General features: G+C 46.0%; 1 protein-coding gene and 1 long non-coding RNA gene across 2 annotated transcripts in view; one reads left to right on the top strand and one right to left on the bottom strand.

Moving 5' to 3' along the window:
- The window catches only part of LOC144892953 (uncharacterized), a 29656-nt gene extending 17627 nt beyond the window's left edge, over window positions 1-12029 (top strand). Inside the window, exons 2-4 of the long non-coding RNA XR_013624089.1 lie at window positions 9599-9748; window positions 9986-10354; window positions 10653-12029. This is a non-coding gene — a long non-coding RNA (uncharacterized LOC144892953). The remainder of the gene's footprint in view (window positions 1-9598; window positions 9749-9985; window positions 10355-10652) is intronic.
- Window positions 1-13989, bottom strand: part of LOC137430752 (inactive dipeptidyl peptidase 10) — a 789411-nt gene that overhangs the window by 96007 nt on the left and 679415 nt on the right. The window lies entirely within an intron of this gene.

Here is a 13989-nt window from a genome sequence, read left to right as displayed (position 1 = left end):
CATCATTAAAAGTAAATAATGACCTCAGCCAAATTTCAAACGACATGGGTTTAATCTCTACATGAGAGAATTTCACATGGCTATTTGGGCGGTGTATAAGCTAACCGATCGCTGTCTCCATCGATCCTGCCAAGGCCGTAACACCTATCGGCTCAAAATCCATTTAACTGTTGACTTGGTAGTTTTTATAATGAAGGAAACACGTATCGGGAGTACAAACTACATAGCGATTGTGAATGTGACAGCTCTGATGCGTCTTTCGTTTTGCATCGAATTATTCATTTACATTCATTACTCTCGCTAGGGAGTAATGCATTCGATCGTGTCCGTCCGTGTGTGTGTGTATGTGTGGTGTGCATGTGTGTCCGTATGTTCATGTGTTTGTAAACAAGATATCTGGAAAAGTTCTGAACGGATTTGGATGAAAGTTGGTGGGATGATTGCCCTTGGGATAAGGAAGAATTGATTAGTTTTTGGTGGAGCTCAGGATATTATTCCGGATCCAGGAATTTTTTGAAGGATTTTTTACCATTGGAAGATAGGGCCCAGCAGCGGCCACCCACGGCGGGAGTATGCGCTCTAATGAGTGGCGTTCTAGTTCATTCATTTAATGATCATTACGCTCATTAAACGTTCATTAAACATTAAACGTTCATTAAACGATTATGAAAATAAAAACGAAAAACATTACGAATTTACGTTCACACCGTCACATCCAACACTACCGTGAACACAAACATCGTCACAATGAAAACATCGTCACAAACGTTACTTTACGTAATTCAAACCATGAACACATCGAATATTGGAGAGCCCATTGCCCAAACAATTTGTTTTCTCTGGTACGTGTTTCTGGGCGGGTACCGTTTCAGATAAACTGGTAAATCATTCATTCCATTTTTTTCTGAAAGAAAAGCGTACAATTGATATCACGATTTGAAACACGATGGAATAATATTTACCGATATGAACAGTGATGTGGCTTTTATTGAAATTCTACAAATACTGCTTAGATTTTGATAATTTGCGTGGGATATGATTTAACGGATGTTTATATAAATCATTTAAAATAAAAAAGCCTTCAATTTCTGATATTTTGCCTTTACATTTGGGCCTACCAATTGAAGCCCCGCCCATAGGGTGGGTACCGTTGCTCGTAAAAATAATATATATTGGCATTTCACGAATAATATTGTTGCAATTTTGAGAATAAAGGCAAGCCCCCCTCTTAGTTAGTTGCCTCACAACATGTAGCCTCGCTTAGTTCAGTTATTTCTTATTCAATGTTAAGTATAGTCTCCTTTCCTGTTTTAGTATGCGTTGAAGCAGGCAAGTAAGTGTAGGCTTCATTGTTATTTGGGCTGGAATGCCATGTGCTACGCCCAGAACAAGTCTAGGAGGCCCGAGGGAGGAGCTGAAGGGGAGTGGCCGGTAAGCGGCAAGCAGCCAAAGGGAGCTCAAGGGGAGTGGCTAACAACGGCAGCCAGGGGAGGTGCTTGGAACATTCGGGTAAGACTCTGGGGAGGGGCTATAAAACCCGGTCCAGATCCACGAACCCTCCGTGGCCAAGCTCCCAGCGCGCTGTCTGTCTCCGAGCTCTCTGTCCTGGGATTCTGAAGTGACTGTGTGTGTGATCGAGGCTCTCTGGGATCAGCTCTCTCTGTCTTTGCGCTCTGTGATAGAAAGCACGAACTCTCCCTGCCTTGCGCTCTGCTGCCTGTTAATAGCGCTTGCGAGGATGTCCCTCCCGGGGCCACATACTCCAACGATTTCCCAGCCCGGGGCTCCCTGCACGTGCCGCGAACATCTGGAGGGACACGCCCAACGAGCTGACCGGGGCGAACGGCACCAACGGCCGTGCTTTGAGCACGTCCTTCTCCATCCTTTTCCCTGTGTGAGTGAGTGGGCCCTTGTCCGGGACCTAAGTTAAGGACATTAAGTTTCTGCCCTGTGTCTCTTTGCCCTGATCACTGTGCAAATTGTAGTAATAATCCTGTGTTCTTTGCTTCCATTTGGCCGTTCACGTCTTTTCCCACCATTGGCTTCGCACTGCACTGTACGAAATAAAACCGCTCAATCGGGTTCAGTAAGAATTAACGGCACGAGTCACGTGACACGCAAACCGCTCGGGCGTATCAGACCAGCGTGACTCTTGTGAGGTCCAGTCCCCGTTCTCGTGGCGGCGTGTGTATAGAAGGTACTTGGGGATTCGACCAGATACCCTTCCGCAAGCTCGCTACGGGGGTGGCGGCTGGAATTGCTCCGCAATCCGCCCCACGAGTGTAAAGTGGGTAGCGGCCTCGTGGACTTGAAGGCCCAAGGGCGAAAAGGGTTTAACCCCCCTCTGTACATCGACGGGGTCAGGATCCGCAACAAATTGGTGTCAGGAGTGGGATATTTGGACCTAGAGTGCGCTTTACGTGCTCAAAATTACGAGCGGACGAAATTTAGTTTAAAATTTAAATTTAATTCGTACAATGGCTGGCCAAGACAACCAAATGCCAGTGGGAATAATAAATGAGGAAGAACTAATGGCCCAGGACCAGCAGGAAGAGTTGGTAGTGGAGGAAATTGATGAGGGTGCGGCAGTAGGGGAAGAAAATGGCGGTGCCTCGCATGTGGCGGTGAGAGCCGAGGCCGCGGCGCCAATGGATTTGGGCCTTTTTATGGTGCAATTCACGGCATACATGGAGAAGATGAGTGAGAAATCCACCCGGGATGTGAAAGAAATGAAGGATGGGTTGGAAAACAAAATGGATACCCAGGGGGACAAATCCACCCGGGAAATGAAAGAAATGAAGGATGGGTTGGAAAACAAAATGGATACTCAGAGGGAAGAATCCAGGTGTAACATGGAAAAAATGAGGGAGGAATCCAGGTGCGATATGCAGAAGATGGGGTCAGAGTCAAGAAAGGACATAAAAAAGATGGGGGAGGACATAGGGCGTAAGCTGAGCGGGGAGGTCGCGGTGGTACGTGATTGGGTGAAGTGGTGCGGAGAACGCGTGGAGAGTGGGTTGAAATGGAGCACAGCCAAATTGACGGGGGCTATGGGAGTAGTGACGCGGGGTGTAGAGGAGCCGATGATCGTCAAATTGGAAAATAAAATTTTGGGGGCACCGGCGAAGGCTGAGTTGGAAAAGGAAATTTTAGGGGCGCCGACGATCGTTGTGTTAGAAGAAGAAACAATTGGGGTCGAAGAGACGGGAGAGACAGAGAATAAATCACGGGAGGTGGTGGTGGAATGCGTGCAAGGTTCGTGTTCGCACCGTAATGCCGTGCTTGCTGACCCAATAGAAAGTTTGCAGGTGCTGGCGGAGAAGCAGGGGAAGGAGATTCCCGAGGTGAGTGGCGCTAATGGTGAGAATTTGTTTGGCGCGAACGGGTGCTCGGCGAGCTTGGGAGAGAGGCGAGACCCGGGCGTTCGCGAAGGGCCCATTGTGCGGTATGAGAGGGAGTACGTACCGGAGTGCGTGGAGCGAGAGGATGGTACGGAGTGTGAGAGGGAGTGCGTACCGGAGTGTGAGGAGTGTGTGTGCGATGGCCGAGTGTGTAGAAGAAAAGTGTGCACCGGAGTGTGCGACGACCGAGTGTGTGAATGAAGAGTGCACACCGGAGTGTGTGTGGGAAGAGTGTGCACCGGCGTGTGCGATAACGGAGTGTGAGGGAGAATGCACACCGGAGTGTGTGTGGGAAGTGTGTGCACCGGTGTGTGCGATACCCTAGTGTGCAAAAGAGGAGTGTGCACCGGAATGCGAACAAGAGAGCACAACGAAGTGTGTGGGGGGCACGTGTGCGCCTGGGTGTGTGAGTGTGGAGTGGGTCGCACATGGTGAGGACGCTGCCCAGGCATCGACACTGTAGGTAGCGCGTTGTTGGACGGGTAGCATACGTGAGCCCCCGGTGAGTTGCGTGCCGCGGGGACCGGAGGGGATCGGTGCTGCGTCGGTCTCACAAGGACCGGCGTGCACGATTCGTGCCTCCGGCCCTCGCACTGTATGGTGGCGCCGTATGGCGGCAAGGGTGGTCGGCCGGGTTTGAGGGCTGGTTTACAGTTTCTGAGCCACGCACCTTATCGTGTGAGGTGCTCCGACCATGGCCGGTTGGGTCATCGTGCGTGGGACCGCGAGGCCCCGTGCAGGGATGGAGCCCGGCACCTGGGCTCATCAATCCATCCCCCCGCGGACCGTCAATGCCGGACGGACACCACATACAGGCAGCCAACCACCCGCATGGATCGCTCGGCCCTTCAAGGCTGAGCCGTGACAATGTACCTCCTTGAATGGGGGCTCATAGTGTAGAGGACTGTGGAGAGTAGTGTACCCCACGTGGGGGAATGGTAGTGTAACCATTCCTCCCATGGGGGGGGGGGCATGAGCATTAGTTTAGGGGGATGGCAGTGTTAGGCCCATGGAGGGGCCAGCAATGGTTGCCTCCATGGGGCACCGAAGCTAGCCGAGGGAGGGCTAGGATAATTGATAGGGATTTAGAAGACCTTAGGGACATGAGATTTAAGTAGCGACACCTGAACTGTAGAGGGGACGTAGAGAGTTTAGATGGATGTTAAAGAAAAGGAAGTGCATAGTGTAAAGGGATCACGAGGGAAGCACGAGTTTTAGGGGAAATTAGGTAGATAGATGATGCTGTGTGTTTGAGGAATTGTGAGTGAGAAAAATGGTGTGCAAGATATTGGGTGTGCAAATACATGGTGTGGAATGCTTGGTGTGGAATGCATGGTGCGAAGGATCGAATGGGGGGAGTGGAACCCATTCGCGAAAGCCCGGGGGCGGGGGGTAGTGTAAAGCCAGGTAGAGGGCATAGGTAAATTGAATGGATATTGACACCTCTGGTGCGGGTAGTAGGAAGTAGTGTTTTCTAGGGTGCAGTAGATGGTGGAATGGCTGGGCGTGTGGCTTAACTAGTGAGTATGGTTATTGGGGCACTCCGGCACTGGTATTTTGTCAGCCAGGTAAGGCCGCAGGTAGGCTCTGGGAGCCGGTTAGTTGTAGTGAGTGAGTGGGGCCCGAGGATCCCAGGGGAGGACCCGGGTTGCCCGATGCCGAGGTGGGCATAGCGGGGGTAAGTGCCAGGGAGTGCCTTCCCCGGTTAGTGTAGTCACGAGGAGCAGGCAAGCTCGAGAGGCGGCTTCAGTGGCGGAGGTGCGCAGGTAGGTAGACCTGCTGGTGGAGCCACACGACCCAGCCCCGAAACTGTGTGAGGGCACAGTGTGAAAATTTGTGTGGTGAGACCCAAATTCGGAGGGCACCACAGTGTGGGCAATGGGAATTCGGGTTCTTAGAACCACATAGTTAAAGAGGCCGATTGGCAGGGTACGTCCCCGGGTAGTTTAGATGTGTAATGTTATTGGGGGGTAAGGATGGCTAGGGACGAGCTTGCTCCGCTCGCTCTTCCGCATCCCTCACACCGCACCAGGTAGGGTGGTGCCTGGTCACCTTGTTTTTCGTGTGCTACCATGTGCCTTTCCCTTTTCTTGTTGTGCCTTGTCTTCCCTCCCCGCCCCAGGACCGTTTGGAGGCCGAACTGTGCCGCACCATCACACCTGTGCAGCATCCATTCTGCCGTGTTACACCTGTGCAGCCGAACGGTGCAGCACTCTGATGCCAAACCCATTTTGCTGCACCCTTGCTGCACCTATGGACCACAAGCCTCATGGCTCGCACCTCTGCTGTGCAGCATCTTGCTGCAATTCATCTTGCACCTTCGGACCACTTGTTGAGTGGCACTGACGGCACACAGTTGGACCACATGAGAGTGGCCCTGCTGGCCAATAAAAAGAAATTGTGTGCTCTTGTGTGCTAGTTATGAAGATGGAAGACTTAGATGGCCCTGATGTTCCACATGGCCTGTATGCCGGTCAGGGCCAGCTGGTTTTGTTAGCCGCACACGGAAGATGCAAGATGCAAGATGCAAGCAGCAAGTGCCATATTAAGTGCTTTGTTTCTCTCCTCCAATTTCTTCCTAAAGTACAGGTCCTGGGTCGGAGAATTGTAAATAAAGGTTAAGTTCTGTGCTTGTAAATATATGTGCTTTTAAATATAAGAATGTGCCCACCGGCTATGTGTTTTAGTTTACAAAATTCCGGAAATACTCGGATAGTCGTGGGTGTGAGTCTGATAGAATAGCTGCTCAATGCATTAGGAGGGACATATCTAGTGTTAAAAATGTCGCACACATGGGTTGGAATAAATGTTAGGGGGATTACACCTTTGTGCCACATTAAAAGTAAACGTAAAATTGCATGCCAGACTCTACCGGTCATTCCGATGTTGGGGTCGACTCGGGACGAGTCTGGTGAGAGAGGGGGGTAGTGTTGCAGTTTTGAGAATAAAGGCAAGCCCCCCTCTTAGTTAGTTGCACCACAACAAGTAGCCTCGCTTAGTTCAGTTATTTCTTATTCAATGTTAAGTACAGTCTGCTTTCCTGTGTTAGTATGCGTTGAAGCAGGCAAGTAAGTGTAGGCTTCATTGTTCATTGGGCTGGAATGCTATATGCTACGCCCAGAACAAGTCGAGGAGGCCCGAGGGAGGAGCTGAAGGGGAGTGGCCGGTAAGCGGCAAGCAGCCAATGGGAGCTAAAGGGGAGTGGCCAGTGACGGCAGACAGGGGAGGTGCTTCGAACATTCGGGTGGGACTCTGGGAGGGGCTATAAAACCCGGTCCGGATCCACGAACTCTCTTCCGTGGCCAAGCTCCCAGCGTGCTGTCTGTCTCTGAGCTCTCTGTCCCGGGATTCTGAAGTGACTGTGTGTGTGATCGAGGCTCTCTGGGATCAGCTCTCTCTGTCTTTGCGCTCTGTGATAGAAAGCATGAACTCTCCCTGCCCTGCGCTCTGCTGCCTGTTAATAGCGCTTGCGAGGACGATCTCTCCCGGGGCCACACACTCCAACGATCTCCCTGCCCGAGGCTCCCTGCCCGTGCCGCGGACATCTCGAGGGACACACCCAACGAGCTGACCGGGGCGAATGGCACCAACGGCCGTGCTTTGAGCGCGTCCTTCATCCTTTTCCCCGTGTGAGTGAGTGGGCCCTTGTCCGGGAACTAAGTTAAGGACATTAAGTTTCTGCCCTGTGTCTCTTTGCCCTGATCACTGTACAAATTGTAGTAATAAACCTGTGGTCTTTGCTTCCATATGGCCGTTCATGTCTTTTCCCACCATTGGCTTCGCACTGCACTGTACGAAATAAAACCGCTCAATCGGGTTCAGTAATAATTAACGGCACGAGTCACGTGACATGCAAACCGCTCGGGCATATCAAACCAGCGTGACTCGTGCGAGGTCCAGTCCCCGTTCTCGTGGCGGCGTGTGTATAGAAGGTACTTGGGGATTCGACCAGATACCCTTCCGCATGCTCGCTATGGGGGTGGCGGCTGGAATTCCTCCGCAATCCGCCCCACCAGTGTAAAGTGGGTAGCGGCCTCGTGGACTCGAAGGCCCGAGGGGGAAAAGGGTTTAATCCCCCTCTGTACGTCGACGGGCTCGAGATCCACAACAATATCATTCATGTCTATTGGCAGGGATTGACTTTGGCCGCGATTCCGTGATATTCTTGCATAAAGTTGGAAAATATCGCATACAATTTTGGTCAGAGCGATAAAAAATCGCATAGAGCGTGTCAGTTGTCGTGGTATAGTTTTCAGGCGAAACAGTTTCAAATCGTGTACTTACTACTGCTTTTGTCAGGTCTGGAAGTTGTCAAAGACGAAGCTATTCTAAACTGTAAACAGACCGTCGCCATTTTAATTTCGCTTTCACGCTTTACGGTAGCCGTGACAATGTTTTGCGGCATTAAACGATGGCTTTTCGGCAACCACGTGTTCGCTGTCTGCAGTAGTTTCTGGATTACGGTTTTTCCGAAAATGCCGCCGAAAAAGAGACCTCTGCAACCACAGCCTGATGGGCAAAGTATAAAACGATTCTTTGTCGGTACCAGCAGTAGTTCTAACACTGAGGCCAACCAGGATGATCCAGCTAGTGACCGTGTGTAGGGCGAAAGCGGCACAGTGGCCAGGGCCGCCACAGTGCAGACAGCTACTTCCGGCAAAACTTTAATAATGTTTCAAGACAGCTGGGTCCTTAAATTTGGAGACTGGCCGAAATATGATGTCGATCAGAACAAAATGTATTCACTGTGTAGATCAGAGAGGTTAGTCAACAGTCTAAGTCAAGGTACAAATAATTTCAAATGACTACAATAACCCGACATATATCGTCATTTGATCACCAACGAGCGATTGCAGCACCACTGGCGAGAAGAAATCTTCAACTCATGGTTGAGGGAGCTAAATCAAAAGAAGAGGAAAGTATTTTGACGTGTCTGAAAGTGGTGTATTGGATGTCGAAGGAAGCAATTCCCCTGTCTAAGTATAACAGCTTGCTGACGTTGTTGTCAGAGCTTAATACCCCAAATCTGGAGAATTTAAAAGTTAACAAACATGTGACATATGCGACTTATAAATCAGCCTGTGGTTTCTGGATGCCATTTCCACAACAATTGACAAATCCGTCAGTGAGAAGCTCCACAAGTCACCTGCCATTACAATTACTAGGGCATGCCCGTACTATATATATATCTAAAATTATATCCCCCCCCTCTATTTACATGAAATGGTTTGGTCCATTCGCAAAGCCAAAGCGAACGGCTTGCGAGTACGGTGGCAATCCCCCCCTCTATTTACATGAAATGGTTTGGTCCATTCGCAAAGCCAAAGCGAACGGCTTGCGAGTATGGTGACAATCCCCCCCCCCTCTATTTACATGAAATGGTTTGGTTCAAAGCGAACGGCTTGCGAGTACGGTGACAATCCCCCCCCCTCTATTTACATGAAATGGTTTGGTCCAAAGCGAACGGCTTGCGGAGTTTGGTAAAGAAATCGCCATAGCTCGGTAACTACTTCTCCGATTAATATGAAACCTTGAAAAGGCACATCCTCGGGTCCCCAGCAATATACCTGGCAAGTTTCAAGTATATCGGACCGGTAGTTGTCGAGAAACAGCGGTCACAGACAAACACACACACACACACACACACACACACACACACACACACACAGACACAGACAAACACACATACACACAGAGATTACTGGAATTATAGATAGATGACGGACGAGAGTACAGACATTGCTGTACATCACAAGCTGTGTGTAACAGCCAGAGTTTTGGATCCTAAAACTATGACGCTGTCCACTCTATTTTTGACGGATCTGCATATCACCTCGGCAACGGGAAGTGGCATATTTAAAGCCATCCAACAACATCTATCAGAGAGGAAGATTCCCATGGTCCAAGTATCTGGTAAAAACTTTTAACTTTTTTTTTCCTTTCGATTACCAGTTAAATGGTTTCAATTTTCGTGCATAATCAGAGAAAATCTTTTATATCAAAAGTAATTACTGTTTAGATAACAAAAAATGAATATTTACTATTTTGTAAAGAAAACGTGCTTACTGTTAGTGTTTAGTGTTAAAAACTAAACACTGACATACTCTAAAAGTCAATGTGTTACTGTTTCATATATACATACACCAGCCAATTCATGTTAAGTATATGCATGGGTTTCCCTTTTGATTTTGATATAGCGTTGGGTACTGATGGAGCTTCTGTGATGACTGGAAGGAAGGAAGGTCTAACTGGTCAGTTCCTGAGGCAGAATCCACATCTGATCAACACACACTGCTCGGCTCACCGAGTTGCCCTATGTTCAGAGCAGGCAGCTGAGAAAGTCCCAGGTAAGAAATAAATAAAATCTCGTTTTGTTGTGTTTTGTTTAAATTTATTAAAAACTTAAATGTAACTTGAATTGCTTTTGTCTTGCATACTTTACTAGAACTCAATATAAAAGTCAGTAGATTTTGGAAAAGATGTTTTTTTTTTGATTAAATTTATGAATGTAAAAAAGTAATTGTATTATGTACAGTTAGTATTATTGATATTTCCAACACATGCTTATATTTCAACTGTTACAGGTATGAAGTATTACCAAGGTGTATTAGAATCCCTGTTCTACTACTTCAAAAAGTCTCCAAAGAGAAATGACGGCTTGATAGAAGTTCAAAAACTTTTGGAATAACCCACACTGAAGTGTAAGGAAGTTCACCAAGTGAGGTGGCTCAGTTACTATCAAGCTATAGAGGCAATCCATCGGACCCTGGACTCCCTTTTGATCTTGTTTAGCAGTAACAGCACTTCGGACCCAAAGGCTAAAGGATTGAAAAAGAAGCTTGGTGAAGACTTTTTTTATATACATGACATATGCCTTAATTCACATCTTGAAACCTATCATGAAGATGAGCCCCTTCTTTCAGAGGAAAGACATTGACATCGGAAGTGTTCAGGTATGTATTACTCTTATCAAAATGTGTTCAGTAATAAAAAGTAACAAAATACAAAATAGTTATAGGTAACAAAATAAATATGCAAGCTTCATTGAAAATTGGATTCAATTGAACTTTTTTGTGATGTAACAGTAATAGCTGTGTAGGATGCAAAAGCAGAAATACATATATATGATTTTTATAATTATTATTGAATGCATGTTGTAGTAATTATGATTTGTGTGAAATAATGAACCAGCATTAAATTCACATACTCAGTTGATGATCATTTATATGTAACTTTTACTTCACTGTTCAGACAGTTGTTGATTCCTGTATCGGTGAACTGAGAGAACTCTTGGACGAACATGATGACAAGCAACTGAAGGCAGATCTGAAAGACGGTATATTCAAGGGCAACCATGCGGTCACCAAGTCTTCCTACAGCTTTGGAAAGGCCAGGGTCGATTTTATCACAGCTCTCATAGAAAATGTGAGCAAGAGGTAATGAAACAGTTCAGTTTAGAATGAGCTTATTTATATTGTTATGTTCAATTTATGGTGCTGGTAACCATCTCGATAGGTGAATTTACTCACCTGTGACCAGATTACCAATGGCAAAAAAACAACCAATCAATCCAATAAATTAATCAGCCCAATCAATAAATCAATGAGTCAAATCAATCTTACTCTCCCGCTCACAGCACAATCAACACCAGCTGGTTACAGGTACATCCGAGTCGGGTACCAACATATTCATAAGATATATTAATTTATTACAGAAATGATAAATCCTTCATATTGTTTAATGTTTTGTTTTCCTTCAGATTTCCAGACAAGCAACTGATGATAAGTATGTGCATCTTTGGTATGAGGCCAGTCTCTCTTCTGCCAGAGGAGGAGCTGAGGGTGTGGGGTGACCAGTCCCTCTCTGTGATTCTGGACTACTTTTCTGTTCCACAGAATCATACCTACAGAGATCCATCTTCAGGGGAACAGAAGACCTCCACAAGTGATGCTATTGTTAACCGGGAGGAAACCATAGAAGAGTGGAAGCAGTTGAAGCAGGTTGTTAGGACTCAAGGTTACCCCAGAAATTCAACAGCAGCCCTATGGTCTCTAATACATGAGTACCATGCAACCCAGTTTCCCAACCTGCTAAAACTAGCAGGGTTTATCCTGACCCATCCCGTTCATACATCAGACTGTGAGAGGGCCTTCTATTCTCAAAATCGGGTCACCACTCCATTGAGGAACAGACTCTCTGCTGAGTACTGTGACCAACTGATGCGAGTCATGCTGCAGGGTCCTGTACAGCAGCAGTTCGACTTTGTCTCTGTCCTACAGGAGTGGAGGAGGGCAAAGCAGAGAGCAATATTTATTCAGAACTGAACATTCTTGGTTTTGATAACACTATCACCAGGGACATTGTGATTGACATGATTTTTCAGGAAAACTGATTATTTACTGTCTAAGGTTAAGAACATTGTTTCTTGTCTTATGATAACAATCTACCTTCAAGGAGGCAGACATTGTCATGTGATCAAACAACATGACTTTTGATGTTTTCAATCAGTATTATTAAATGTGATCAAATGTGCTAATTCATGGCAACTTATGTGTTAAACTTATCTGGCATGGTTAATCGTTTACGCAATAAAAGCCACAAGGAGTGAAATAGTCGATTTGAATACAGAAAGAAACACACAAGTCTTTGTTTTCTTGACCATATTTATTTTTAATTAATACCCCGAGAATAATGAGATTTGACGAGCGCAAGTAAAATTTTATCTCAAAACAATTTTGTATAATCCCATCGTGTTTGGAAAAAATCTCATTGTTTTGTACACAGGGAGATTTTCTCCCATTGCTAAAATCCTCCAGGATAATCCCTGTATTGGCATTGCACGTGGTACTAGTTTTGGAGCCCCGGTGGTGTGCCTATGCTCTCGCTGTGACTCGGCAACAAGTGATGAACTGGTCCTCTGGCTGATGAGGGGCTTGCAACATTGTGATTGTCAAGTATGTGCCATTTATGAATGTCTATAGCTGTGGAGGAAACCAGGCAAGGTTTGAATCAATAAAGGGCTTATCTTGTGTAGCTTTTCTTAGCTGCTTTAGGCAGAATAGCAGGGGGATTACATATATATCATAGGCGGAGGGGGGGGGGGGGGGTGGGGGAAGGCACCCCCCCTAGCCTCTCCCATCCCATCAAAAGTAATCGTGTTTCACATTTCATGAGGTTTTTATAACCGAAGATGTTGTCTCGGTCGTGTTTCACATGTAATAAGGTGTTTATAACCGAAGATGTGATCTCGGAATATGGGAAAGGAAACTCTCGTGCAGTGAATTTTTCTAAAAATTTCCACTGTAAAGGCAATATATAATAAGGTAGGTAAATCTACCTAATATATTGCATCACGTTTCAAAAAATTTAAATGTAAAATGTGCAACAATTGCATTGAGGAAAATGCTTAAGGTGTTTGATTATGTTTACCTTTTTGAAGTGTACCAACACATTGTCAAAAATCCGTATCTGTTACTAAACATTGTAGAAAAAGATGGATATCAATGAGGTACGGTATTTCCGGTATAGTTTCTGTTATTGTCATTTTAATTTCCCGATTAAACAACATCAACAACAAGAACGACACAACAACAACAACAATGGCAGAAGCGGCACCATGTGGTTCGTAAAAAAGTGTGAAAATGAAGAGTATTCACAGTTTCTTTTTCAAAAAAGGCAGATTTAAAGGATCATGATGATGATCTGCATGAAGAAAGAAGGTAAGAAATAGTTAAACTGTTACAATTTGGTTTTGTAACTCCAATAACTGGTAGATCCTTCTCAGTCGGTTTAAATTGTGTAATGACGAGTAGGCCTCCAGCCGTGTTGTTGGTTTGGTCCTTCATCGTGATCGTGCACTATCCAGGATTGAAGAAACAGAGCAGACTGTGTGTTGTGACGTAATCTAACCGTTGCTTGGTATACAAGAGATCCCGAGTTCTTATCCCAATATCCCATCCTATGAACGTTTAATTATTTATTTTTAATCAAAATCTGTGCATGAATCGTAAAGATTCTGCTCCTAACATCTGTGACATCCAGTGGTGTTGAAAGGGCAAACTTGTCGGTGAAATCCATGAAGAATGCATCCATGAGCACCAGGGGGAGGGTTGATTCAATGCTTTGGTGTTCTTATATGTACACAAACATATTGAGTTAGACATTCAGCGGATTGTGAACATGTATGCAAGAAACATCATCGAAAGGTGTTATTCATGAATCCTCTATCTGATTAAATAGATTTCATCAGACAATCGCAGTGACATCACACATCAACTTTGTTGGACAAATGCTTATTATTGTTCCAGTTTACGTAGGAACAATTGATTTGTGATGACCATTATGCCTTTTATTACCCTCGCCTGAGGAGAGGGTATTGCATTTAAGTCCGTTTGTTTGTCTGTCTGTCTGTCTGTCTTTGTTTGTCCGCACAGAATAAATATGATTTTCTCTGCAACCGTTGGTCCGATTGACTGGAAATTTTCACCATCGGTGCAAAGCCACCTGTATAATTTTTAATGATATAATTAATTATGATGTCATAGGGCACGTGGTTTGACCGCCATCTTGGAAAAACCAAAAAACTTTG

The sequence above is a fragment of the Myxine glutinosa genome, chromosome 7 (assembly GCF_964187855.1).
Source record: "Myxine glutinosa chromosome 7, kmMyxGlut1.1, whole genome shotgun sequence".
NCBI classification, from domain to species: Eukaryota; Metazoa; Chordata; class Myxini; order Myxiniformes; family Myxinidae; genus Myxine; species Myxine glutinosa.
The sequence above is the reverse complement of the archived record's forward strand: the minus strand, read 5'-3'. Positions and strand labels throughout refer to the sequence as shown.